Below are 27,307 nucleotides of genomic sequence, written 5' to 3' on the forward strand. Positions count from 1 at the left end.
GTATAAATGCAGAATGTTTTTTGTGAGGGTTAGGTTTAGGTTTAGGGTTAGGGTTAGGGGATAGAATCTATAGTTCATACAGTATAAAAAACATGTCTGTGGAGAGCCCTCAAATGGATAGCCGCACCAACATGTGGGTGTGTGTGGGTGTGTGTGTGTGTGTGAAATTAGTGTGTATGTCTTTACCACATGGTGTGTGAGGTTACTCTGCAGAAATGTTAAATCAGTTTTAAAATTGTGGTTTTAATTTTTTTAACCACCTCTGCACACACATGCATGCATACACGCACACACACACACACCTGAGTATCTGTCATGCTGTCTGTTTACATTTCCTTGCCTTTGTAAACAATCCCAGACAGGATTAGTTATGGAACCCCTCCTTCTGTTTGTTTGGTTTATTTTACTCTTTTATTGAATTCTCAGTTGTGTTTACATCTAGAGCCTCTGTGACATCAGAGATGACGTTAAACACCAATGATAGGGAAAGAGATAGAGTTGGGCTCTCTCAGGAATGTGGAATTGCTGTAGGGTTGGTGTGTGTATGTGAATATTTTAACATCAGTATAGTTTTGAGGGTAAACAGGTATTATGATCATTCTCTGCAGTAAAATACCTTTTCTGTCACCATGGTAACATGTGTCAGTCTGGCAGAACTCAGCGGAGATGCATTTATCATGTCAGACACCAGCTATCTGGGTCATCTGTACACACATACACACACAGGGGTCCACATATAACCCCATGATGAATGACAAGTTAGGCATGTGATGGGAATTTTTGACAGCTGACTCGTGTGTGTGTGTGTGTGTTTAACGAAGGGTGCCGGGGAATTTCTACCTGTCTGATTTGATGTCTTCTGATGTCTTGATGTCGTACTGTCTTCTCTTACATTACAAATGAACACACTGTTTTCTTTTAGTGTTTGTGTGAATGTGTTAAAGCTATTGAGTGTGGATGAAAGAGAGAAAGAGAGATGGGCAAAGAAAGACAGATAGTTTTCATATGTATGCATGTATGTGTGTTTGTCAGGGTCGTAAGAGCAGATTTCCTTCATCCAGTTAGCATGCTGCTATGCTGTAAAATGGATTTACCAGCTCATCTGACATAAGGTCAGATTTACTGCTCCTGTAGTAATGCTCCAGCTTTGGGTTTATGTAAAGGAGTAGATCCCAGATCAGTACACAAACGTGCCTCTAGTGTTTTGTCCACAGTGCCTGCTGACTCTTCATGCTTAGAGGAAGCTCTGAATGATGGTTGGTAAAGATGTTTACTAGAGCCTGACTGATATGGGATTTTTGAGACAATACCGATTTTAGAGAGGGAAAATTCACAGAGTACCGATATGGTGGCTGATATAGCTAATTTTTGAAAACAGACCTTTTCTATGTGGATTTTTCACTGATTTTGCACCGATATGACTATGCAAAGGTACTTAGAAGGCTGCTTTCTTAAACAAATATTTTATCAGAGAATATTTGACATTATTATTATACATTGTCAACAAATTCTAGAAATGAACACTGAGAAAATAAAGAATAAATAAAAATACAATAAATAGCTTAATAAACATCAGTACTGTTAGTATAAGTCAATTGCTGACCACTTAAAGAATAAATAAAATAAGTACAATAAAAATCAGCACTGTATGTTTAGTATCAGTCAATTGCTGACCATTTAAATAAAAAATAAATAAAAATACAATAAATAGCTAAATAAACATCAGTACTGTTTAGTATCAGTCAAATGCTGACCATTAAAATAAAGAATAAATAAAAATACAATAAATAGCTAACTAAACATCAGTACTGTTCAGTCAATGGCTGACCATTAAAATAAAGAATAAATTAAAATAAAATAAATAGCTAACTAAACATCAGTACTGTTTAGTATCAGTCAATGGCTGACCATTTAAATAAAGAATAAATTAAAATAAAATAAATAGCTAAATAAACATCAGGGGCCGGTTGCACCAGCTATACGTACGTTACAACTTAGTCTAGTTGTGGCGTAAATGGGCACTAAGGCACAATTTATGCTCTATTAAGTATTTGAGTGTTGCACCATTAAACTTAGGTAGGACGTTACCCTACGTATAAACTAAATATATATGGCAGCCTCCGACCAGGAGTAACTGATGGAATAAAAAAGCAGACTCATTTAATGACATCAATGAGCTCATGTTTTGGTTGACAGGCTTCAGTCCTTTCGACATATATGATGATTTTGGCATTTACACTCGTTTACATATACGAGAGAAAAAAACGTACTTTTAAGCAGCTCTTCAGCATGAAATCGTTCAAACGGTGCTGTTTTTAGGGTGCGTCGCCCGGTGTCAAGTTTCAACACATTCAAAATATATATATATATATATATATATATATATATATATATATATATATATATATATAAATATGATATTAAAATGAATAAATGTCTATTTTTCCAGCCTGTTGGATTAGTATTTATCATCCCTCAATTTTTTTAGATACAGTTCCTATATATTATTATTTACACAGGGCAAATATACTATTTATTAAATCTACTTTTATTACGTATCCTATTTTAATGTCTGACTTTTAAATATTACATTTTATAAATTACACGACTGGAATTGTTCGGTTGAAGGGGTACCAAACTGTGAATCCTGAACATAACAGTTTGATGACATTAGCTTTCACTCAGCTGACAACAATGAAAGTAGCTACGTGGTTAGCTAGTTAGCTATAAGCTCGTTGTCACGGAGAGTAAAAGATAGACCAGCATTGTGTCTCACCAACTAGGTAACAGCGATAGCGTGAAATCAACACTCAACAGACACAATCCACCACCGCACCGTTGTCTGCTGAGCTGCAAAAAGATGCTCTGATGTTTACCTTTCAATCTGCTACATTACTGACTGCACTGACAAACTATAGCTGGCTAACAGCAAACAGACATGAGTGACATGGTTGTCAGGGTCAGGGTTAACGTTATATTAGTTATATAAAATGATGGGGTCATTTTTTTATTAACTTTCCAGTATGTATTTCACAAACTAGTTAGCAATTTAACGAGAGGAGATCTCCTCTACTCCGCACCGTTTAACTCCGCCCTGTCTGCAGAGCCACCGTCAGCTCAGAGTCAGCTCTGTAAACAATGGGGTCGGAGCGCGCTCTGCTCCGCTATGACACCAATTCTAAAGCATTGTTTTCTGCATTATATGTTCTGAAAAAATGTTTTCATATTGGTGCATATCTGTAAAATATACGCCGATACCGATATATTGGTGAAATGCTAATATCGGCTGACCGATATATTGGTCGGGCACCAATATTTACATGCATTAAAATTTAAAGAACATGCCTACTTCAAATGCAAACATTAAATGACTCACACACACACACACATGCACACACACACACACACTCTGAGGATTAAGCTCTTTTCTGTATTTTTTCTGTATTTGTGAATGTGTATGTGCCTCTGCTTGAGTCTGAACTCATGTGTCCACACCATTCTGACTTGTCTTGTGTTAATTTTGTATTATAAATGTACTCGAATGTGTTGATTTTGTGTTTTGTTATTATGTTGCAGTGTGTTTAGTCTTGCTTAAGTGCAGGAGCATCAACCTTCCAAACACAATTAACCAGTAAAACCCTTAGGCAGAGTGAAGTGAGTTGTCTTCTACCAGTGTAATCAATTAAATCTCTCTCTCTCCCTCCCTCCCTCCTGAGTTGTGTTGGTTAAAGACCCTCAATAGAGACAGAGAGCCGAGATGATGACATTTGGAATTTGAAGTCTATGTGTGAGTTTACAGCACTGAGGCCTAAATAATTTTAAAATGAGAAAGGGAAGATATACGTTTATTATCTAATGATACAGTATGTTATCTATGCAGCTGTGGTGTCAAAAAGACATGGCTTAATTTGTGCCAGAACAAGTTGGATCTGGCAACTATTGTAGTTGATCCTCCACCTCATATGTTTCTAAAAGAATATTACCTGTACATGTTTCATGAAAAATCAAGTATAGTAATAATATTATCCCTTTAAAAAAGTGTAAGACAAAAATCAGTGTCACCTTTTTTAAAAACCATTTATAGTTTTTATAGTCTCACTTCTTATCACTGAGTCAAATGCGTGCACATAAGCAGTCAGTTTGTTGTGTTCTTTGTAGTCCATCTCACCAGTGTTTTTGGAGGAGAGAATATTGCTTGCTATCAAATAATTATATTTACCCTTGTGTAACCCAAGTGCAAGATATTAGGAAACTCACCACCCTCATAGTGTTGCTGTCAATGCTACACCCAATTTATAGTATATATACATATAAAGAACTTGATTGCCTCTACCATAATCGTTTTGCTTCTTGCAGTTTAAACAGCTTAAAGGACTAGTTCACCAAAAAATAAAAAAATTCTGTCATTATTTCTGTTATCCACTGACTGATAAGGTCCTATACCCATATGACGTTCACAGTGACACATTAGTGTTATTGACGTGTCACCTATTGGATTTCAGTACTGTTTATGTACTTTACTAATGATTTGATTTGAATTGAGGGTAAATGATGACTTAAATTACGATATGTTCATACAAAGTGAGCGTATGTCTTTAGAATACTTGGAATATGATGCACAAGTCACACAAACACTTTTAAATAGGCATATCATAAAATATAGATGATTGATCGACACGTTATTTTATTGATAGATTTTTGAAGCACCGATATATTAACATTAGCCGACATTTAAATTAGTAGCTTCATTTGCGTGCTTTCCAATTCACTCAGATGGCCTTGTTTAATGTAGTCTGGCTTAATAGCATTGGGGGACTACGAGAGGGTGATATAACATTTACTGAGAAGCGGACAAGGGACATGTCTCACAACACAGGACGCATTGATGCGGTGCAGGTGGCAGTCCACAGTTGTGAATCTAGTTACCATACACACAAAAGTTATGAAGGTTTTTGTGATTGTTCAAGAATGAACAAAGTGACACTGATGCGTTTGCAGGTTACTGTATGAAACTGGTGTAATTGTGCAAACTGAATGATTATAAATTATTATGCAATTTCTCTTTATGTAGCTTTGAATAGGTTTCATTCAAGCTATCAAACTACAAAAAGACATACTTGTAACTGAAAATACATTGTGAATGCTATATGAATGTTACATACTGTTTACACAATATTTCATCATGTGATGGCTAGAGTAAATAATATTTGTCCTTTGATAATGATTTGGATCAAATTTAATGGAAAACTATGGGAGTTGAGCTCTATGGCACTGCAGAATTTTGAGCAGCCTCCGAAGATGGCGAGTGGTGGCAGTAGTGTGTGGTGTACCTTTCGAATTTTAGAACGCGCCATGTCATCCGCCAGATGAGTCTGGTGTGCGACCCCCTTTAATTTACCCTGCCACTCACACTTTACCAAAATTGTGTTGAGAAATATGTCTTCAAAATTCAAAATCAATCTTGAGTTCACTTTAAACTGCGGCGACGCGGTGGCACTTAAATACGCGCCAGAGACTGAGTGAGATGCTAGAAACATATGGTCAGACACGCATATACTAAAGCCAAGTGCACACTACAAAACTGATTGCAGACTGGATGTATCAACCACATGACCATCGTCCCTGACTGAAATTATGATTCTGAAATTCATTCACATACTCAAGTACATAGCAATGGGAGAGTTTATTCCTGATAACATGTCAACAAACAGAATGAAAGACAGGCTCGTGCCCATTATTGCACCAATTTGCACAGAAATGGCTGTTTCTCGCTCGTTGGAACGGTGCTCATACGAGATGCTTGACTGATTTTTCTTTTCTTTTTTTTCTTTTCTCCCCAATTTGGAATGCCCAGTTCCCAATGTGCTCTAAGTCCTTGTGGTGGCATAGTGACTCGCCTCAGTCTGGGTGGCGGAGGACGAATCTCAGTTGCCTCCGCGTCTAAGAACGTCAGTCCGCGCATCTTATCGCATGGCTTATTGAGCACGAGGTTTTACACTATTCTCCGCGGCATCCACGCATAACTAACCACACATTATAGCGACCACGAGGACGTTACCTCATGTGACTCTACCCTCCCTAGCAACTGGGCCAATTTGGTTGCTTAGGAGACCTGGCTGGAGTCACTCAACATGCCCTGGATTCAAACTCATGACTCCAGGGGTGGTAGTCAGCGTCTTTACTCGCTGCTTGATTGATTTCTTAAGCAGCAACCCTGCTGTCACTTTACTATCATCTGTGGTGTGGAGAGGAGAAGCTGACATCTGCACTCTCACATAAGCAGATATCTCATGTAGCCATCTTGGACCAGCAACCGATAGTTGTGGTTATAGTTATAGGCTAGGGATCAATTAATTCTAAATTAATATGTAATTCAATACTATTTCATACTGATTGTGTGTATTGATAAAAATAAATTGGAGGACAAGATGTATCGAGAATCGTTTTGTAATCTAATTGTTACCCTTTGAATCATAATCGAAACGTGAGGTCAGAGAGGATTCACAACTCTTACTGCCATTGTATTGAATTCAGCCAACAGGACGTTGATTAAATTATTTTGTTTTGTGTTCCGCAGAAGAAAGAAAATAATGTATGTTTGGAATGTGAGGGTGAGTAAATAACGACAGAATTTTCATTTTTGAACGAAATATTCTTGTAAAAGCAATGTAGTTTTGAAGTGTCGTATGGGTGTTGCACTCTTTTTGATTTATGTTCCATGATACCGCAAGCGACTTCCCCTCCCAAAACCTGCCGGATCCATCACCAGTCCTTTTCCGGGACCTCATCATTTACAAATTAACCACTGCAATCAGGTGATTTGTGTGTACAATACCAATACCAGAGAGACAGAGAGGGATGAATAATTGAGGACTGTGAAACAGATCAATCAGAATTGTTTTTGCTCATCTATCTTCCTGTGCACATCTGCAGGGCCTCACTTTAACTTGTATGTGAGATGAGAAAGGAGGTGAGGAGGCAGGATTGACAGAAAGTGCACTTTAAGTCATTTGTGGCATTAAAGCTACAGACTGTTGTGTTTGAGTTTGTTAGTCAGCACATTTAATTGCTCATCTGTTATGTATAGATGTTGTAGCAGAAGAATTGCTGTAAGCTTGAAGCAGGCTTCAGATTGAAGGAGAAAATGTGGGGGGAAAAGTAAAGAGACAGAAAAAGACTGTAGATATGACATTGTAGTGGTCAGTTTGGAACAGATGATTGTAATCTGACCTTTCTCCTCTCAGTCTGCTGTTCTTTCTGTCTCTGAGCTTCACTGAATGACGGCCCATTCAGAATCACAGCAGAATCAGTAGAACTGAACATTCATCTGTCAGCACCTCACGACCCGACTCTCTGCCAACTGCCCTACTTTAGACTGAGAGAGAGAGAGAGGCTGAGACTATGAAGGAGAGAGGAGGAAGGGTTTTGTCAGTTTGAGTCAGTGTGTGTGTGCGCGAATGTGTGTTTTATGTCTATTAATAGCCATATTGCAAATATGTGTCAGTGTTTTTTGTGAGTGTGTGTGCTAGCTAAACAGATTTGTGTCCCTGATATGTGGTACAGCAGTTAGATGTCAAGTGTGTGAACACAGACACACACACCGTTGCAGTGGTGTGTCTGTTCTTCAATAGCATAAGGAGAGTAATGGAGTGAAATGAATGAAGGAAGACTGTTGTAAAGAGCAGAGTTTTCTTCTCTCAGTGTCTAACACGAATGCAGTTTGATATCACAGGCATACTGCTCACATACAGTAGGCCATGTTGTAAAGAGTGGTACTGTTAACATGAAGACCTGTGCACAGATCCTTTGCAATTGGTCCCTATCAAAATGCCTTAAAGTGAAGTGTTACCCATAGTCAGGATTCAGCTTTTCACCTCACCTGTTCAGTGGCTGGTTAACTGAAAATATTTTAGTCTGTCTAAGTGAAACACCACTTTTCTCACAAAAACATTAAAGGGGTCATGACATATAATTTTATTATCTTCCCTGAAGTCCACTTATAATGTTAGTAAAGTTTTTTTCCACCCAAAAAGTCATAATTTTGTAATAAATAACTTTACCCTGTCTCTGGGCCTCTGTCTGAAACGCTCGGTTTTGGCCTCAGTGTCTCCTTTAAACTTATGTAAATGCCCACTTTTATGATTGGCTAACATCGTGCAGCCCCTCAAATGCAGCCATATTTGAAACTCAATTAGAAGAGAATGAACAAGCTCCACGACATTATAAAACTACATTTCAGGATTTACTCATAACACACATTCAACACGTTGCATCTTGATATATTAAACTGTTCACTCAAGCACAGGAGCACCGTAAACTATAAAACAGTCATGACATTTGAAATATTCATGAATGAAATTGTTTACTTTTGGTTTTGCGATTGGGTTCAACAGTGTTTTTAACTGCCCCATCCTTCTATAACAATTCCTTTGCAAAGCTTGTATAATACTGTGACTGTTTCACAAGCAAGCCACGATGATATGAGCCGAAAACACATACAGTCCACGCTGAAATTTTCTAAATATGCAAACGTAATATAATCCATGGTAATGTTGGGTTCTTCAACTGGCTTCAACAGGCCAAAGCAGAGACGCTGGTCTTCAAAGGTGCAGTGTGATCTTTCATAATCCGTGTTTGTTTTCACACAGAATGGCATGTGTTTCACCCAGTCAGTGGCAGCAGCAAAATGAGACACAAAATGTTTACAAAATACTAACAATTAAAAATAGCACAGATGGGTACAAAAACGGTACAGACAGTGCAGCTGAATGCAACAGAATGGGGGTTTCCTTTTCATTTTAGTTATAACTTGATAATACATCTTTTAAAAGTGGTGTGAGAGACATGATAACGGTCAAAGCCATTCGTCTAGTGCATGTTTATGTCGAAAAACATTTCAGTTCAGATTAAGCTGTCCTGTGTAAATCCACCTTGGATGAATCTCCCATAACAGGCCCATCTCTGTCCTCTTCACCTGTGTGACTGACTGAGCATCAGTGGGCGGGCCAAGGGTGCAATGACAAAAAGTAGACGTTGATGTCTTGCTGAAGAGGCAGTTATATGCAGATGTATTTGGTAATTGTGACGGTAAAAGTTCCACAAATTCCAAATGAGACGTTTTTGCAGCTTGGTTTAAATAAATGTTCTTTTTCTAATAAAGAGGAAGTTTTCAGTTCTGAAACTTACAGTATGTTTTTATAGAACATTGACTTCTTATTTGTCAAAAGATCAAGGAAAATTTGATTTAATATGAGCTCTTTAAGATCCATTGTGATTTTGTTCCTCATATTTTCATTTGAAATGTGTCACCACATTTAATTTTACATTTAATCATTAAGTAGACACTTTTATCAAATGCAACTTACAAATGAGGAATAGAACAAGCTAAATTTGTCATTTGTCATATTTTTTTCAGTAGACAGTCTCTTGGATTGGATTTCTTTACGTTCATGTCAGGTTAAAAAGTAAACCGCTAGACTAGCATTCTTGCATTGTGATTTAGACTATACCATGCCAGATTTATACCTAAAAAACAGACCAAAGCCATTTTGTTTTGTCATTTGGCTCTTGGCGAATGTTAATTTTGGACCTGGCCTTGCTGCAGGTGAGCTCTGAGATTGGCCCCATGCTCTGACGCCTCTACCCAAGATAACAGTGATAACATGCAAAGGAGCCTATTCATAGGTTTAATTAGTAAAGCAGGAACTGAAATTCCTATAAAACTACTATTCCACCTCCACTGCTAGAACATGACATAGTGCTCCTCTGTCAAAATCATTTAATTGTATGCAAAAATCCAACACTTTCTAATATGTTCGGTGATATACTGATAATAGAATAATGCAAGATGTCTGAAGGATTTTTGTAGTATCACCTTAGTTGTCATACTGATGCATCTCAAGCACCTACTAAACATTTTATCTACTGTATACTGTACTGAAACACTCTCAAACATATACAAAAATGAAACTTCTGATCTCATTTTTGGTGTTGTATTAGCAGAGTGGTGTGTTTTGTGTTCATGTGAGAGAGTGGGTGAGAGAGGGTGTGTGTGTGTGTGTGTGTGTGTGTGTGTGTGTGTGTGTGTGTTAGTGAATGGAACTGAGATTAGATGGTTGAGTACACATCTGCTTGTTACTCTTGACACTACCAGTCAAAAGTTTGGATACGCGTCACTGGCATTTTATATATAACGTTTAAGTTAGTTTGTAGACAATTGTAAATTGTCCCTACACAAAAACTGTAATTTCATTTTAATATATTTTATAAATGAATTAGTTGGACCGGAGAGTGGAGGAAAAGCAGCCTACAGGTGCCCAGCATATATGGGAACTCCTTCAAGACTGTTGGGAAAGCCTCATGAAGTTGGCTGAAAGAATGCCACGAGTGTGCAAAGCTGTTATCAAGGCACAGGATTTTTTACTTTGTAGAAGCCAATATCTACAACTGGAAATAATAAAAAACTAAAGTAATAATAAAAAAAAAAAAACAAGTAGGTGTGTTCAAAATTTGGACTTACAAACTAATGTCTTTGTGTGTTGTGTCTGAACACACTTGTGTAAGTAAGCAGAGGGTAAAAGTAGAAAAGGAGGTCTCAACATATCTGTTGAAATGTCTGACAGGTATGTGTAAGAATAAACTCCTCTCACTGATGTGTGAATAAACATCAGTGCCATAGAATAGGAAATACTTGAAAAACATCTGGCCTTATTAACAGTGGTCGACCAATATATCGCAGAGGCCGATAAATCGGCCGGCATTCTAACTTTTTTCATTATCGGCATCGGGCGATAAATTTTCCCGTTTGCCCGATTTTTTTTTTTTAATTTTTATTATTTACTTTTTTTTTTTCTCTCTTGAGGGTGCCGAAAATCGCCTGCTTGCATGTGAAGTGACTGAGACATGTAAACAACCAGTCATGTTTTGTTTTGTTATTACGTGCCATCGCATTACTACAATAACAGACCGGTGTGCAATAGTGTCATTTAAACGGTCCGCATATCAGAGCTGCGGCAGACGCATTTGAGCTCATAATGTTAAAGTGCTCGCCTGTTTCATTCACCCTCTCTCTCCTCAACAGTTCTCTGTAACTTATCTGTCTTGTCTAATTAGTAAAAGGCAAATATCAATAAAAATAATATCATATATACCGTCTGCAAATATGCGCATATCTCGTTTAAACAGATGTAATAAACCAACCTCACACAACTTCAGCAGATCCAGCGTCCTGTGGAGTGCTCATTTATTTACCTCTAAAGCACGTATTCTAACAGTAAACTTTTCTAATGATAAAAGGCAAATATCAATAAAACTTGTATTATATACCATTTGCAAATATGCAGATATCTTGTTTAAACAGATGTCATTCCCGAACCTCTCGAAAATCCAACGTTTTCTTCCCGTCGAGCGCTCATCTAATATCTTCCTCTGAAGCGTGTATTCCATCAGCCAGAATCAAAAACTTCAGGATCAGGATCAAAAGTTCCTCTCATTCACAAATCATGATAGTCACTCTGTAACAATCCAAGTAGGCGATCCAGGCTGTTTAAACTGTCAGGAGATTGAGACTCGCGCCGGATCCACACGACTGCTTGAGTACAACTTCAAGGCTGCTTCCGAAACCAGGAAAATGCTGCCTCCAGAAGCTGTATATGGAGGTACGATGAAAATAAGGCGCCTTTCAAACTGTTCGGAGACCAGTTTCCTTAAGAGTTCCGTTCATTCAAAACAGATGTCAGTTAAGCCATTAACTGTGTAGGCAACAAGGTATCAAGTCAGCTGCTTATGTTTTCGGATACAGCCCAAGGTAAAAGCGCGTCACGTGCTATAAAGTAAATGTCATATTCACTATGCACTGTATGTACAATTGGTTTGATTCTATATTTTTTTACTAAATGCGAACGTGGACATGCCATCCATGGTTGCTGGACTACTGTGTGTACTGTTATTTCCTTCTTCCTAATATATTAACAAGTTCTTCATGTGCAAATAAATTACTAAAATTTTATGACTAAACAGAAATCTGAAGAAACTGCTATCTACAATTTAAAATACAATATTATTTTTTAAGTTTTGTGTGAAATTTAGTAAATATAGTGCTAAATAAGAGTTTATTTTTTTGGCCATTTTATGTTTGTTATTTACTATGTTAAATTGTGTGATATATTGGCATTGTATCGGCCTATCGGCCACCCTGCTCTCTGGATATCGGCATCAGCATCGGCCGTTAAAAAACCCATACCGGTTGACCACTACTTACTAATATAAGATTGTACTAGTTGATCTGCACTCGGCAGAGGTACACTCAGTTGCGGGGACGCTCATCCCTTGAGTGCGCGCGCTTAATGTGTTATAGCTTTATTAAAGTTCAAATAATAAGGAAACTGGCATTTCTCTGTGTGGTCAGCGCCTCTTCTATGAGTTGCGCGAAGTGTCCCGATCTAAGGGGGAGAGATTGAAACTGCACTCGGCAGAGGTACACTCAGTTGCGGGGACGATCATCCCTTGAGTGCTCAATGCAGCTAGATTATAACGCGATGGCAACTTATTGAATCATAATATATGTCACTGTGCATTTCTTATTGTCTTACAGATCTTGAATAGAAGTATATTTTGTCTTTACTGGACTCACAGATGTATAACCAAGTGAAAAAATACACTGATATTCAAAATACATTCTCTTAAAGCAAGTCTAAATATCTTATATGTTGCTGCTCAAGTAAATGTATCTTGTTTTAAGGATTTTTAGACAATTTTAAATGGAAAAGACAAAAACACATGATAACAATAGGATGTTTTTGTAGTGACATTTTTACTGAATTAAACTTAATAAAAATTATTTTCCCCCCTTTAATTCAGTAAATGTCATTTAGAGGTATTTTTAAAAGATGGTTTTGTCCTCTTTATTGTTAGCAAGCAAGTTTAATACAATCTTTTAAGTCGGGGCACAAGCTGAATAATCGGTTTAGAGCTAATGATTAATCGTTGCAATAATTGCCTGAATAGTCGAATAATCGTTCTAATAATCATTAGTTTAGTCGATTATCAAAATAATCGTTAGTTGCAGCCCTGTTTCCCACAGAGAGTAACAGCCATCTGTGACTGAAACAACCTTTGGTCCTATACCCCATTAGCGCACACACACACACACACACACACACAAACACAATAGCCTCGGAATTTTGGCAGCTAGACCAAAATGTATCTGCATTTTTTACTATCGGGCCAATAGCCGCAGCATTGCCCTAAAACCCACCGCCCTTTCATAAGCAGGAGGGAAGCTCAAGCTGAGTTATTATGTTACCTAGTTATCTTGAATATTGAGTTTATATCATTTTTTAAAAATAAGCTAGCTAGCCAGTTAAGTTAGCATTGACAACTCACCAACTGTAACTGCCATGGTGTCCCTAGTGGTCTCTCCACTAACAGTGGGATGATGTCCCAGCCACCGTCCATGATCTAGAACCATGGAAAGCTCTTTCTTTGGGCACAGCTTTGTTCATTGTGCATTTTAACAGATTTGTACTGTGTCCGCAATTTTTTTTATTTTTCCCGAACCTCTACCATTGTGCACTGGATACGCAACCTGGCAAGTTCGGCGAAACTCCGTCTTTGGCATTGACCCTGCCTCACTCTCCAGTTGGCCTTGTTTGGCCCAAGGGTAATCAGCGGTCCGAGAAAGCCCCGAAGCGGCATGATGAAGCCCCAGAAGTGACAGTGGGAATGCAACTGGCTGGCACGCATGCCCTTTTTTGGCCCAACTGTGGAAACGCAGTTAAAGTGAAATAGGCCCATTGTCACAAATACCAGAAATAATCTGATTCTCCAGGGCTCAAACTCTTGAATGTCTTTGAAATGTGTATATGTAGCTGTATGTGTGTCTCATATCTCATTATTGTCACTATTGGATTTCTATTTAGACGCTTCAGTGGAAGCAATGATACTGTCAGAACTGTGAATGCTTATCCTGCTCTTGACAGGTGCATTTGTCTTAGGTGTGTTTTTCAAAAGCAATGAGAAAATTAGACATTTCTGTTGAAAATTAAATAGATAACAGTGATAACATTTTTTTTAGTAGTTTTGTCCATGTTTAAATTCTCATCTCAAGGTGCTGGCTATAGAGCAAATTATCTGGCCATTAAAGTGTTGGCCTATTTGTAAGATGATTGTCTTGATTGATGTGACCTGACTGTATCAGGGTAGTCAATATGTGTCACATCCTCTGAAGTGTGGGTGCTGTTAATCAGACCTCTGAGAGGAACTTTTTGCTGAAAAATCTGATTGGCTACCAGCTATCACAACTGTCACAGTTAGAGTCAGCTGAGCCGTTGTGATTGCTTATTTTAAGAGACATGAAAGATGCTGCTCAGTTTCATTGTCTCTAGAGTCTATAACCCCTTTCACACATGCAACTTGGTAAATTACAGGAAAATTGTTGGGTTGCCTGTACTTGTAAATATTCCAAATGTTCTGTTCAAACATACCATCAGTAAGGAAATTTATAGGTAATGATACAAGTTACTTTGCATTAAGGAAAATTGCCAGAACAAAATGTACCAGTATTTTCAAAAGGGTTGTGTTCACACATGACCTCTAAACTGGAAATTGTACATAATTTTCTGGAAAAGTCTGTATATGTGAATGTGACTTCTATCTACGTAGATTGTGCCAGTGCACAGTAGACTGATGTGTGACTAAAGAGGTAAATGAGAGGTGTGTTTGCAAGCTGTTGAAGTTTGTTAGGGGGGTGTATCTGTTGTCATGCATACATTCAGGCAGTGTGGAGACTCAGACGGATGGATTTCTATTATGCAACATAATGTTCTGGGGTTCCAGTACAGGTCACACATACTGTTTGTCAGGTTTCTCTTTTGAAGTTGTTGTAAGTACTATGCTAGACTGCTTCTGAGTATGTGTGTACATGTAGGCGTGTTTGTTTATGTGTGTTTGTTGCATGTTGAAGCAACAAAGGAGACTGTAATGTCCTTACTACACGTAGGTGTAAGTCACATAATAAAAGCAATTCAGTCATGACAGCTCTCTGGAAAAATTTAGCATTTTAATATGGGTATGACATAGGGTTGCACATTTAATCGAAATAAAATCGTGTGAGGAAAACTTGTGTGATTATTAAACCACAAAGGGCTGCAATTTAATTAAATAGATAAATAGTCTGCTTGCTTCCAAGTTAATGCGTGCTGCTCTGTCCTGTCTGTATTGTGTTAGTGCATTATTACAGTGTTTTCCGAGCGGTTCTGTGCTCCACAACTCCATGTCGTGCTCAAAGTAACAGATGTGCTGCGAGTTCGGTTCCATTTGATTAAGTGTGCTGATGCTACATGTTAATACACAAATACAAATAGTACACCCCATGGCACCGGGTATTTGTAGACAGAGGATGAGAAGACCTTAATAGGTGGAGCACATTATACAAATGTTGTAATTTCTGCTACACAGGAACTCCTTATGCAGTTGTCCGCATAAACTCATTGGTTTAACTGGATCGCATAGCAATGCCCCATGCAAGTTAAGGTTTTGTTGCAAAAATGTATTACTATTGTATAATAATTGTAATAATAAATATAGCCGCAAGCAACTATTGTCGGAGGCCAAGCACATATGGCGAGATGACCAAAACAAACACCTGAGTAGTGATGGGGATTTGGGATCATCCTTCCAAGTTAGGTGTCTCCACAACTTACCGTAAAGATGGAGTAAGTCATTTTAATCCAATACACTTTTTGTCAAATTCCGTGAATCTCTTCACAGTCCGCTAGCTGTCCATTCTGTGTGTGCGCTGAAAGAAATTCTGGTGTTTGTACACAGCCCTGACTCTGTAAATGGGAAAATAAACAAATTGATTCAGACCAATCCACACAACACTATTGCGCGTGCATGAATTTGGGGGGTGGAGCTTCTGAAGGAGCACTGAAGGGAGAGGTGTGTTTGTTTGGCTGTTGAATTCAAATATCAACAGTCTTTCTCAGAAATTGCTTACTCCACCTTTAAGTCATAAGCGCAAAGTCAGTGGGCATGGCCATGAAGTTTTGGTATTTTTGTGCCAGAAAGTGCTAAGTGTAGGCGCAAGTGGGTTTGGTGAAATTGCGGGCGCAAGGCACTAATCGGGTTCTTCGGAGGTTCTTCTCCGGTACCGTCACCGTAATATTATACAGTCCATTCCCTGTCCAGCAACAGCAATATAAACAAAGACAGCACATTTATAAGTACTTAGTAGTGTAAATGGACTGTATGCAATGAAATGGAAGAATAGAAATATGGATTTACATCATTTTGTACATTAAATGCATCCTTCTTAAATGGGACACACTCCTTTTATATGCACGGAAAATGTGGTTCATATGAATGTAGGTTTTGTCAAATTACAGAGAATGTAAGTATGAATCATTTTCATCTACTGACACACAAATCATGGCTAGTAAACAGTGATTGAATTGGCACACACTTCACTTCTACTGGGCGACATTGAAAGTAAATTCATGTAATGAAACAAAAAAAAATTAAACCAAAAATATTTTTAAATTCAAATTACACTTCAAACGAAAGAAAATATAATCAAAATAACGAAGTGGTCAAAAAATCATACTAAATCCAAACATTTTACTCACTCCAACTTCTTCTGGGCCATTTTGCAGTGACTTAAAAATCACTTTATGATAGGTGGAAAATTACTAGTCAAAATGAAATCATAAATACAATTGTAAATATACAAGAATAATAATACATATTAGAGGTCGACCAATAGTGAATTTTACCGATACTGATAAATAAGTTGGGCAGTACCTGCTGATAACCGAATAATCAGCCGATAGTTTTTAAAACTGATACTGAATGAAAAAATAAAAAAAAACTAAACCATGACATCTAGAAAGTTTAACACAAATCTCATAATTTTTTGTTTCAACAAACGGCTTCAACAGCGATGGTCAAGGACATTATTTGATGTTCTGTTCTTTCAGAATTTGGACAGTAACTTTATTACCACCTGCTAGTGAAATCTGCAAATGCAGGAACTGAATTTGACTTTGTGCTGAGTTAAGAAGTGGTATTGAAACATCTTAGCGCAACAACCAAATTCTTAGGAAAATAGCAAATTGCGCTTTGCACCACTTAATTTACATACAATACACCCACAGTTTGCATGTCTACATCCACAGTAGCGCAAAAACTCCCACTCATGCCCACTTGTGCTTTGCGCTGGCACGAAAATTGCACTTAGAATAAGCGCTCTCATGAAAATTGGATAAGAAGTTGCGCACGGTCATTGCGACGAAAATAGAGCCCATCAGCTGCCATTGTATTTTTAAAAAACAGACCGGAATATTATTTTTTTTTCTTTTGTGTTCCACAAAAGAAAGCCATATAAGTTTATAATGACATAAGGGCATTATTACAGAATTTTTTTTGGGGGGGGGGGCTAAACTATCCCTTTAATAGGCTATTCCAACTGCATTACATTTCAAAGGTACTAGTGGAAAGAGACAGAATGTTGGCTAAAAGTCCATAAATGTATCTCTCAGATAGGGCTTCACAATTAATCAAATAAATAATTGAGATTACAATTACATCAGCCACAATTAATTTTTTTAATTTTCTATTTAACTTATGTTTTTGCAGTGGTTGATCATTTTAACCAATCATAAGCCCATTTCACACATGCAACCAGGTAAATTACAGGAAAATCATTGGGTTGCCTGGTAAATGAACCACATGTGCTGTTCACACATACCATCAAAATGGACATTTATAGGTACTAATAGTACAACTTCTTATTAAGGGAAATTGCCAGAGCTTAATTTACCAATATTTTCAAAAGGGTCGTGTTCACACATGACCTCTAACCTGAAAATTGCAGTACATTTTCTGGAAAACGCTGTTTGTGTGTAAGGGGCTATATACACTATATGGCCAAAAGTTTGTGGACACCCCCTTCTAATTAACAAATTTGGTTACTCCATTAAATCCAGTAAAGAAAAAATCTTAATGTTTCTTTATGTAATGGCTTGGGCTTTGTGTGCTTCCAAATTTGTGGCAACTGTTTGGGGATAGCCCTGTTCCATGACAATGCCCCTGTGAACAAAGTGAGGTCCATAAAGAAATGGTTTTCTATGTCTGGCATGGAAGAGATTGACTGGCCTGCACAAAGCCCAGACCTGAACCCCACTGATCACTTTTAGGGTGAGCTGGAACAGCAACTGTAAGTCAGGCCCCATCAACCAACATCAGTTCCTGACCTCACTGATAGCCTTGTGTCAGAATGAGAGCAAATTCCTGCAGCCATGTTACTACATACAGTATTGTGGAAAGCCTTCCCAAAAGAGTGGAAGCTGTTATTACAGCAAAGGGGGAAATTGATGCCTAAGGTTTTGAAATTGAAGGTTCATCAAGCACATAGTGTCCACAAACTTTTGGCCATATAGTGTACATGTCCATTGCTCGCTCCTGTGTATGATTTATTCAAAATTTTAATAACAGCTTTGTTTTTTTTTTTATGCCTCTGAGAGGACCAATGTAAAGTTGACAGTTTAGGTAATTACTCTTGATTTATTGATGTATAAAATAGCAATAAAATCATTCAGGAACACAGTTCTCAGCTTGTTTTGGATGTGTAGCCAACATAAACAATACGGCATGCAGATAAACCACCCCAAATAAGTATTTTAATGTACATTTTATTAATCAGAATTATTTGCAATCACAATATCAAGGGAAATAATCAACAGTTATGATTTTTTGTCATAATCGTGCATACTCCCAGTGTTGCTGGATATGGTGCTTACTGCTTGTTCTCAGGATATTTTCCTAGTACTACTGCTGCCATCTAATGGAGAACAGGCATACATGCTGGTATATGGTAACCTACAGGGTATATGTTGCATTTGCTTTTGAGGAACCATCGAGTCCAGTAATGATCATACTGAGAGAATTTGGATTTCTTTGTCTGAGGTGTGTGCACAGAAACAGAATGGCTAAGGTGGACAGGCCATGTTTCTTATGGAGGACGAAACCTGCAAAAATAATAAATAAATACACAAATAAATACATAAATAAATAACTCTGCATGTTCATGCATAAATGTATATATAAATAAATATTCAGGAGATATACAAATAAACAAATAAATGCACCTATCAATGCAAATATAATACAATATAAAACATAAATAAATGGTTGGGGAAATGCAAAATTGAAAGTTGATCTTTATTCCACATTTCTATATTTCTTTAATCATTCATTTATTTCTGTATGCTGTTCCGTATATATTTATTTTTCCTCCACGTTAAATGCTAATGAGAGAATGTCAACAGCTGTTCAGGCATCACACTCAAACTATCGATATCAGGTGCAAGAGTTTTTGGTGGGAGTTTGCAGTTTCACCATGGTGAAGAGATGCTTGATAGCAGAGTTGCTTCGCGAGGCAGCGAATCATTTGGAGAATCATAAAAGCAAGATCCTTTGCTTAACTTTTATTTATGAATGATTGTGAAAATTTGGTGATGTCCTTATTAATGTAATAGTATAGTGAAGCACTTTTACAATGATCAGCCAGTAGTGTCATAAAGTCCACCTACTGATGTGTGATTGACATCCTCTCATTAGCATGTTGCACGAAGAAAAAATAAATACGGATCTACATACAGAAATAAATGAATGATTAAAAATATATATATAATTAAAATTGTACATTTCCTTTAACATTTTTGCATTTCCCCAATCGTTTTATATTTTATTATTTTGCATTAATGGGTGCATTTATTTATTTATGAATTTATTTAATTATTTATTTGTATATCTCCTCGCACATTAAACTATTAATATATTTATTTATGCACAAATATATGGATTTAATTATTTACATATGTATTTGTGTAATTTTTTTATTTTGCAATTTGAGTACTAAATGTTAATCAAGTCAGTTCATGTGTTCAAATGTATTTATCTGCATGGTATTCACTGGGCAGTAAGTTTTGAGTTCTGAAAGCTACACAGTTTTCATAGTACAATGCATTATTTTATCTCAAAAGATCAAGGAAATTGGATTATTTTTAATATGTCCACTTTTTAAATCTTTCTGATCTGTCAGGGAGTGCATGACACATTCGTGTCTTGCACATGTAATGACAGCTGATCGCCAGCAGATGCCCCCCTCTCCCAATATCTGCATTAAACTGTCACGCATTGGTGCATGAAGGAGGAAAATGGCTGTTTAGATGGCATATGAAGATTGGGCTATCAGCGGATATGACTGACAGCTGGCCTTAGGTGGTAGCTATGATGATTGTCAAGTAATGATGTGTTGTAACACCCAGACAGAAGCAGCGACAGTTGCCGTGGGAGACAGTTAAGTGATGTCTGAGTTGTCACAATCAGCTCACATACAACATGTAGCTTCAATACACTTTTAGACTTTGCTTGTTTTCTCGGTTTGCATGGTGACTCATACTCACTCTTATTTCTCCCACTCCTCCACTCGAGATGGAGCTCTAAATATCACCATGCCTGGTTCATGAAATGCTAATTTAAAACCATTCTGTTTTGATCTCCTTTGCCTCTGAGTTTAAAGATCATCCAATCTTCTGCCACCATCTCGGAGTAGTATCCATTAAGCAGTACAACATTATCATTAGCAGCCAGAGAGACTCTAAGCAGCACCTTTACCATTTAAGGCAGAAGCACACATCATAGTTCATGTGACAGCATTTTGATGAAGCATCTGCATAGAATAGACACTGTGTGTGTGCACATGCATATAGGCAGAGGCAGGGTGAGAAAGTGTCTGTGTGGGTTAAGGTTTGGGGGAAAAGGAAGTGTACAGTATGTGTGTGAGTGGCTGTTCACATGCTGTGTTTTACAATAAACGTTTTCTTGTTCGTACTATGGTTTTCTGATGCCAGATCTCTCATAATTTGTAGCAAGCTTAACCTTTCTTTCTTTCTTTCTTTCTTTCTTTCTTGATCAATTTTAATTTTCTGTCTCTTCTGCTTGTATGTTTTTGGAAACAGAAACTGTGAAACTGAGAGCGTGGTTGTGTATATGCATACGTGTTTGTGTGTGTGTTAGATGCAGTAAATGGCTCCATCTGAGATAGATCTATTAGTCATCATAGTACAAAAAAACTGCTGCGGTCCAACCACACAGGGAGCATTCAGCGTTCTGACACACACGCCCAGACACTGCTTGCAGCAGTGGTATCACACACACTGATCAAAGTGACTGTTGCCATCTGAGTCACATCAGAGTCAAAAGAGACCAGCATATAAGCATACATTTACTCATATGCAACCTTTCTCCCAGCAAAAACACACACATATACACATACGAGTGGCTGGAGGATGTTTGTGGTTGATGTCCTCCCCTTAGGAAACTGTTTGTGTGTAATAGAGTAACCTTGCTCGTGGGCTGGTGTTGGAGTTGTGAGTTTTAAGCTTGCTCAGGAGAGGGCTCTTGAACTGATAGTGTGTTTTAAAGCTGAAGTGTGCCATTTCTACACCACTAACATCACCAAACGCCGTAACTGCAAAAATAATCACTGTTTTCACAGTTAATCACTGTCTAGTACATTATTACTTGATTAATGTGGCAAGTTGCAATGTTGCTACATAACTCTGACAAAGAATTGTTATTCTGAATGTATTTACAAATGTAACTGATTACTGATGACTTATTATTGCTGTTGCAGATGTTTTATAAAAAACATTGGGCTGATAATGTGTTTAAAGCTGAAGTGTGTAATTTTTCCACCACTAACATCACAACACGCAGGAATTGCAAAAATGATTACTGGATTACTGGAACAGATTCCAGAAAACTTTACCTGTCTTCCATTGTTTGTGCAAACAGATAGACCTGCTCCAAAGTCACACCATTCATCGAGCCTATGTTCAATGTTGTCAACAAACATTGTTGATGTTGGACTGAATGGGCCACTCAAACAAACTACCACAAAAACCACATTTCATTTGAGGTTTAAAATGCTGTCCTGCTGCGTCCCAGATGGCAGCAATGCACCACCTCTTACCAGTCAATCACCCGCCGAGCAAAAGTTTAAACTTACGTGCAGAATTAAAAGGAAATAACCGTCCGATCGGAAAAATGTAAAAGCAATTACATACCCATGAATGAGAACTTCACGGCTCTTCCTCAGTGTGTCTGTCTGATATCAACATGCAGGATGACACGATGACAAGCACACACATCTGAAGCTGAATTAACACAGGTACTCCACTGAAACAACCGATAATTCTGTTCGAAATGTTGCGTTTGTGCTTAGATGAAATCTTGGCTGCATCTGGAAGAAACAGCACACCGGTTTTGTTCGCGCTTTCTGACTTCTTTGCAGTTTATTATTATTCAGTAACACACTGATATAGTGATTGATATGTCGTCATGAAATCATACACGCTCTCCTCAAAATCCCAACACTGTAATGAAAGAACGAATGGACGTACACCGCAACAACATTTGTGTTTACTTGACAATGGAACTACCGCCCATATTTCTCGCTAAGCATCACGGGACGCGAGAAAAAGGTGGATATAGCGAGTTTCTCTTACTGCCCCCTGGAGAAAACAGGTGGTACTCCATGCTTGAATTCCTTGGTAGGAATATGCCTCATTATGGTATGGGGGCATGATTAAATGCGTAAATTTTTTAATACATTATTTTTTATATAATTAATTGCACAGAATTAATGCGTTAAATTGAAAGCCCTAATTTACAAGTGACGTATGGATTGTGTGAATCTCAGTCAAACCAAACCTTTACTCTCAACAGCCAGTGGAAGGATCTCAGTGCTAAACTTCTTTGTCGCTATACTATTCAACCACTGGTGAGTGAAATCTGAAAAAAATACCAGCCAGTTACTAATCACAGACATAAGTCATGTTCACATATACAGACTTTTCTAGAAAATTACGTACACTTTCCAGTTTAGAGGTCATGTGTGAACACAACCCTTTTGAAAATACTGGTACATTTTGTTCTGGCAATTTTCATTAATGCAAAATAACTTGTATCATTACCTATAAATTTCCTTATTGATGGTATGTGTGAACAGCATTTGGTACATTTACCAGTAAAGGCAATCCAACGATTTTCCTGATAGTGTGACATTTGGTCGCATATGCAAGTGATTTACTCGTATTGTAGATGGTTTCCACTTAGAGTAAAAGATTGATCTTGGGATTTAAGAATCAATATCGAGATCGTTCAAACTAAATTCTTTATTTTTGCCCAGTCCTAATCAGAGGAACACTTTTTAGATGAAATGGCTTTCTTATAGTTTTCTCTGGATATTAAGCATGAATACGTGACTTTTAATGTCAAAACAATTACACTCAGCAGCTTTAAAATGCATTATGAAGCAGCTCAAAAACACACCACACACAGCATCAAATCCCCCAAACTGACAGATACTGTACAGTTACATTCACATTAATATGGAGCTGAATTCATTTATTAAGATATTTATGTTTTTGTTTGTTTGTTTGTACATATGTGCACATATGGTATGTTTGTATATGTGTATGTTAATGCAGAGTATGTGTTCAAGTTCTTACTGATAGTTCCTATATACTGTAGATCGTAAGTCATATAAAAAGTCAGTGTATTCAAGCAAGGTGTTTGCATCAGAGGAACCATGCTTCATCAGTAAAATAATTCTACTGTCTATGATCCCTCCTTCTCTCTCTTTCTGTCTTGCTCTTTCTCCTGCTCTCTTTTGACCCTCCCACTCTCACAGGGCAGACTGCCTGCTCACTCTTTCCCTTTCCCCAGTCAACCATCTCTCTTTCTCAGTCTCTCTCTCTCTCTCTCTCACACCAACTAAAAGTTTTCTGTGTAGGAAAGGAGAAGACATCTGGATGATTTTCACTACTCTATCAGGTTGTACATTTCTATGACTATTCTCTCCTGAGAGTGTAAGGTTGTGTTTTAGCTTATTTGGGGAGTTGTTTGTCATTAGTAGAGTGCAGTGCTGTATCCTGAGACTCTTTGATTTGTGGTAACGGTGTGAGAGTGAAGCATGTGAGGTGTATTAGATGAGTCTGGCAATTCTCATCTTGGACTGGCAAAACAACTGCAGCTTAGGTTACAGTGACTGATATGTTGTCTGATTCTGTTATCAACTGTTGCTGTAGCATAACAGGATTGTTACATTGCTTTGCAGTGTGTAGTTTAATGCACCCAATGCTGGAATCTGTATTATATGTGTTGGTGACAGAGAGGAGAAACATACAAGCCGGTGCTGTTAACAGAACTCTTTCCATGGAGCTCTAAAAATGGAGCACTCTCAGTACACATACGCTTTGTGTGTGAACAGTTTTGTGTAGATGTTAATAAGACCACAGCATGAAAATAAGGGTAAAGCAAGCAAATGATTAAGCTACTGTGTTTATGGGCCACTGACTGTGTGTGAGTGTGCAACTGACACAGACAGTAAGTTGTACCATGCTGACAAAGAGATAGCGCAGATATTTTCATGCAGCTTCACATTATAAGCTTCTTATTGCAGTATAGATATTTTTATAAAACGGATAGTTCCAGTTCTGGAGGCTGATTGGTCAACTGACGTGCTTTATTCATTATAAAACACAGCTATGACCTCTTCACCAAGCTACTATTTGTATCACTGTGCAGCACCCATAGCTGACCGTTATTATTTGTTGTATAGCAACATTTTCTTCACTGTTTACTGTCAGGAAATATATCTTCTAACAGAAGAATGGCACTTAAGGATTTTACTTAAAAAAATAGCTTTTAAATAAACATTTGTGCCCTTGATATTTCTATTACTTCCCAAATTCTGACTTCAACTGTATGTGTTAGACTTTTTATAAAAGCTATAAAGCACTCGAGGGTGTGCCATATTGTGAATATAGTCACTGCTGAATGGGTCGCGTCATGCCTAACAACGCACTTGATCTGGGACTGGGCGATAAAATGATATAGATATTTTTAGTAAAAAAATCAAATAATTCGATATCGATGATAAACTTTTGAGTAATTTTCAGTATTTAGCCTATGTTCTACATATAGACGATCGAATCAGGTACGTGTCGCTAAAAACGCAAGCAGTTCAACGAAGTTATACACATAACTAGATAACTGAATCTCAGTCAAGAAATCAGCTGATTAGGAAGTTTTAGCAGGCAGCCTTGCTGTCATGGAAACTAGCAATGAGGTTCAGTAGCCACTAGCTAGCAGCTAGCTAAACGGCTAATTTAATATCTTTGCGTACCGAACAAGACAGCACTGACAATACAAAACAGCTATCGACTGAATACAACAACAACTCTGACATCAACACCATTGCTGTTTATTTATATACTATTTAGTTTTTTATGATCCATAGTGCATTACAGTCAAGAAAGTGTTTCTTCTTCTTGTGATGTTTATTGGCAGTTGGCAATCTAGCTTATGGTGCATTATAGCCACCTACTGAGCTGGAATTTGGAGCGTCACTATGTCTTTCAGTGGACTCAAACATCAGCTGAAGAGGATGAAATTGGCTAAATGTAATAAAAAAGAAATCACACACCTTATGTAGGATTAAATCCTAAACTGTGTATACTTTAAAGGTAGCTTACCCTCTGGAATATACTTGTAAGCAAACAAGTTATGTTTAATTCATTCTTGAGGTCAAACAAACATGTGGAATGCAGCTCCGCCCCCTTTAATGGTATTAAAAGTATATTGTGATCATTTTTTTGGGTTATATCACCCAGCCCTAACTTGATCTGTGACAATATTCACAATTAGCACTACCTCTAGTACCTTATTACTTAATTGATGTGGCAAGTTGCAGTGTTGCTTGGCAAGTGTAAACAGCCTACAGTCAGGCTAATGATTAGGCTAATATTTCTGTGGGGAAGAATTGCTTATATTTTTATTAATAAATGTAACTGATTACTGATTATTGCTTTTGCAGCTGTTTCAAGGCTGTGCCTTACAGAGGTTTTACCATACAGTGAATTTTAGGCACTCCTAAAGGGTACAGCTGTGAACACACACAGCTGAGCATTTACCGGTGGAAAGTTCTCCTAATGAGTTATAGGAAATGAGAGCAGACTAAATAAATGCTCCACAGAGTGACAGCATGGGAAGTAATATGAGAGAAAATCAGAAGCTCAGACAGTGTTAGGAACAGGGTCCGAAATTAACTTTTAAACCCACCAGCCAAGGTGCTGCATGGAAGATGAAAACTTTATTTGCCAGTCCGATTTCTTACTGGCCATTAAAAAAAAAAAAAAAAAAAAAAAAAACAATACTGTAAGCATGTTTAAAAGTAAAGTGCTTTTTAAAAGATTTGTATTGTTTTATTATTTGTGAAATATTTAATTGCCAGATAGATTGCCTTTTCAGTACTTGCTGATATTGATACCTGTTTTTTTGTTTTATTTTTTTCTGAAATCCATATCAACAGTTTATTTCAATTTTATCATCAAAATTGTGTCTTAATAATTGAGTTTAAAACTTCATAAAATGAAAATATAACAATTAATTTTCAACATAATATTGTATTATTTTTATCAAATGAAGTGCGTTTATACAGAACCTCACAGCACAATCCAAAATACGACATTGGAGTTATTTTTGTCAAATAAAAGTGCTGCATAACAGAGCATCACAGTTGTGAGATAATGCTTGAATACTATACAATTACTATTGATTATTATTATTATTTTTAGTAGTAGTAGTATTACAGTGAATATTACTTAACTATACAGTAGTGATATATTTCTGTCGTACTTTTTTCCATTTAATTTGAGCTTTTGATTTGAAGCCCTTTCCGTTTTTGTGTGTTTTAACGGAGGTTTCCCCTCCGGAAAAGCCAGTCGCTACGTGACTCAAAGTGATTATTAAACTGCAAATGTCTGCTGTTTAAATAAATGAATATATAGTCTGTATGAAGTCAATTAGCTCTCTGCTCGCGGTCATCTGCTACAAACTGAGCACGCGAGTGTGAGACCAAGGAGCTTGTAAGAGCAGCAGGCGTCAGCACAACACCGGCTCCACACATTCACAGGTGATACATTTGAAGAGCACACAGTACATGCAAAGTTTATATACGTTTATCTCATTAAATGTCTGTCTTTGTGGTTTAATAAACAAAATAGGAGATAACACAGTTTTAATTTGTGCGCTGAATGTTTACAGAATGACATTCATGTCAGATTGTATCAGATCATTTTTACAGTCACGACTACAAGTACATGAGCACAGTATCCCTACTGCTAACTGAGACTTTTGATTAGTAGCAGGACTAGCTAATGAGAGCCATTCTATGTAA

The 27,307-nt window shown here is 37.4% G+C and overlaps 1 protein-coding gene across 11 annotated transcripts in view; it reads left to right on the forward strand.

Moving 5' to 3' along the window:
• The window catches only part of LOC127416662 (diacylglycerol kinase zeta-like), a 173,773-nt gene that overhangs the window by 46,446 nt on the left and 100,020 nt on the right, over positions 1–27,307 (forward strand). The window contains exon 1 of one of the 11 annotated variants that reach the window (XM_051656171.1): positions 23,764–23,901. The exons of the other annotated variants lie outside the window; for them this stretch is intronic. The gene's annotated coding sequence lies outside the window, so the exon portion shown is untranslated. Of the gene's footprint in view, positions 1–23,763; positions 23,902–27,307 lie in introns of those variants that run through there. 11 annotated transcript variants of the gene reach the window in all.

Source organism: Myxocyprinus asiaticus, chromosome 2 (genome assembly GCF_019703515.2).
Source record: "Myxocyprinus asiaticus isolate MX2 ecotype Aquarium Trade chromosome 2, UBuf_Myxa_2, whole genome shotgun sequence".
Taxonomy (NCBI): Eukaryota; Metazoa; Chordata; class Actinopteri; order Cypriniformes; family Catostomidae; genus Myxocyprinus; species Myxocyprinus asiaticus.